Below are 3,218 nucleotides of genomic sequence, written 5' to 3'. Positions count from 1 at the left end.
TATTGATTTCCGGAGGTCAGCGGGATCAGACTTTTTTTTTTTAATACGCCGCACAACAATACTGTACAAAGACACCACATATATTATTGATGATTGATTGGGAGCCTCTAACAGCCATACATGATTTATTAAAAGACATTTAGTTCAGCAGCGGCCGCTGTAACTTGGCTGCTGGTGTTTCCAAATATATGCTCACTTTTTACCCACACATTAACCCCTCCCCGCTGACGCATCCTACCTGCCCCACGAGCAAGACACTCATTGTAATTCCTGAATCCTATTAGGATTGGCCCCAGAGTCGGCCTCTGCTTAGCAAATAAATAATGGTAATGATGATGATCCCTCATCTTGTCACTGGGGCTCTCCCCCGAGGGAGGCGCAGTGCAGGTGGAGGGAGCCTCTCCTGGTCTAATTGGTTCCAACCCTACAGCCTTCTCTCAAGCCTTTTCTCTCCCTCCCTCTCTCACCCTCTCTCTCTCTCTCTCTTTCTCTTAGGGCCCCAGCCAGTGTGTATGAGCGTGTGTCATCATCATCTTTATTTTATTCTTGTCTCTGCATAAAAAAAAAAAAAAAAAAAAAAAAAAATCACACTCACACACATCAGCACTTCCAGTCTCTCTGTCCTCGTCTCCCTCTGCTCACACAGATGGATGGAAGTGAACCGACACACACACACGCACATGCACAGATAGCAGATAGGAGGACACAGATAGGAGGACACAGAGACAGAGACACAAAGTCTCATATGAATGGTACTGAATGGTACTGTGTCTGCATGGGTGTCACTTCCTGCTGCAGTGTCTTTTTAACGGGCATTTAAACACGTTGAAAAAACATCGCATCATTAAACTAGAATTACAGGTTGCAGGAGCAGTATCACTAAAACTCATTTGTCCCATTTAGAGACTCACTCTGTGGACAGAAATCAACAACCAGTCGTGTGACTGAGTCAAACATGACAGACGTAAGACAGAAGACTGAAGTTGAAGAACGACTTCCTGTCGGTGATTCCTTTCAGTCAGTTTGACTTAAGTCGTCTGGGAATTATCATTTTTATTCTCTAAATCAGGGGTTCTCAACCCCTGGTCTGTGGACCGGTGCCGGTCCAGAGGTCAAGAATCCAGTCATATCCCTTATATAATCTGTCAAAGTTTCAAAACAACAGGTCATTCAGACTCTCATACTAACAGAAGAAAGTCTAGAAGATGTTTTATTTTGAAAATGTAATGATCAACGATGGCGCGAATTACCAGTCAAACATTCTTCCAATAGGTGGCATCTATCATGACGTGGGCAACAATTGTCTTAAAATTGAACAGGGGGGGGCCGGGTCAGGAGCAGATAGATGGAGCCCTTGTGTGAACTAAGGTAAATGCTAAAATGCTTTAGCATTCTCTACGCCATCTATTGGGGAAATGTGGGTATTGCAGGGAAAAGGCAGAAGTATCATGATAATATAAATAAATGATATAATAAATGATATGATATAATTTTGATATAATAAAGTTTGGTTGGGCTGATTAAAAAGCTGAACAGGCCGCATTCGGCCCCCAAGCCATAGTTTGCCCCACAGCACATCCATCTCCTCAGCTCATTACAGTTTCATTTTTTTGTTTTTTAGCTAGATGACTGTTATTCTCAATGTGTGACGGAGTAATGGAGACTAATAACTGCAAAAATCACGTGATTTTTTTTTTGATAAAGCAGTGGGAATAAAAGACAAGTCACTTCAGCAACTGTGCTGTAGAATCAGATAATCAGACATTTTTTCTCCCAAAATCAATATCTTCTCTGCAAGGTATGCAAGAGCGTCTCTAACACGGTTTTATGTTTTTGTTTGTTTGTTTGTTTGTTTGTTTGTTTTTTCTCACGCTTTCACGTTTCTCAGCAGCTGACGGAGAAAAAGATGGATTTTTCTTCTTCTTCTTCTTTCTCTTGGGGACTGGCTGTAAATGTGATTCTGAACGCAGCGGGTCAATGTGCTGAGACAGAGACTGGAGATGCATCACTTTTCGGCGCATTCACATGTGCTCCGGCGGTGGCATCTCACAAAGTTGTTTCGTTCTCCGTGCTGCGCGATGCCCCGGCAGCTCGTGTTGCAAATGACACATCACACGTTCCCGGAGGCTTCCGTAGAGGTGGCAAGACGTGTCTCATACTTGACACCTCGAACTCCAGAGTAAGTGAAACTTCGATCAGTGCCGTAGACTACAGACCTTAGGAGCGTTTCGATCTGCAGATCACGTGTGCGTGAGGTGTGTCAACTCTTCGTTCCTCTGGTTTTTACCACATGCTGTCAGGGGCGTCGTCGTCTGGTGTGGACAGTTCTCAGCTTCACGGGTGTTGTTCACAGTGAACACACTGTGAATTCAGAGCGAATCAACGGGATCGTTGGCTTTAAGGTTGGTGCGACGGCGACATCTGTTGGTTAAAAACACCATTACATATAGCCAGATAGCTTGTATTTGAATGCGAATGTTTTAGATTTTGTTTAGATTTTTTTAATTTTTTTACTGAAACCACGCTGAGGAAATTGATATGTAACACTGACGAAAGAGGAGGAAAAATAATCTTTAAAAATAGAATGAACTAAAACTGAGGAAGTTCCTCAGCTGAGTCCTCTGTATTTACACAAACATTCATTGTAGCTACACTGATGTTAAGAGTCTGAAAATAGCAGTTGAAAAAAGGAAGAAAAAATATATTTATATGTTATATATATATTTAATATTTATATTTTTGCTATTCTTGAGTTGGTCTTGTGATATGTTTATGGTATGGGTAACAATTATTTAAAAATAAATATGGTTAAAAAAGTGTGTTGAAAAAAATGGTGATGATGATGATGATGAAGATGATGAGTCACGGTGGATGTATCTGTACACTGTTGCCCTGGAAACAGAGACAAGCCTTTTTGCTCATCACCAGTGGTAGAAAACATGAGCTCCAGATAATTGTACATAAATAATGTTTTTTCTAATAACAAGGCTGTATATCTCTATACTTTTTATTATTTGATATTCTTCCTCACTTCATTATTTTCTTTAGTTCTAGATTATATATATATATAAAATCTAATTCCAGCATAGAAATATAAAAACAGAGCTCCATCATAGAGATTACCTGCAGATTCTCAGCTGGCTTTTCTTTTCTTTTTTTTCTTTTTTTACTGTGATTCCCACCAACAGTGAACTGGTCTTGCCCTCTCACCAGTTTCT

This window comes from Cynoglossus semilaevis, chromosome 11, assembly GCF_000523025.1.
Source record: "Cynoglossus semilaevis isolate Cse_v1.0 chromosome 11, Cse_v1.0, whole genome shotgun sequence".
Taxonomy (NCBI): domain Eukaryota; kingdom Metazoa; phylum Chordata; class Actinopteri; order Pleuronectiformes; family Cynoglossidae; genus Cynoglossus; species Cynoglossus semilaevis.
The sequence above is the reverse complement of the archived record's forward strand: the minus strand, read 5'-3'. Positions refer to the sequence as shown.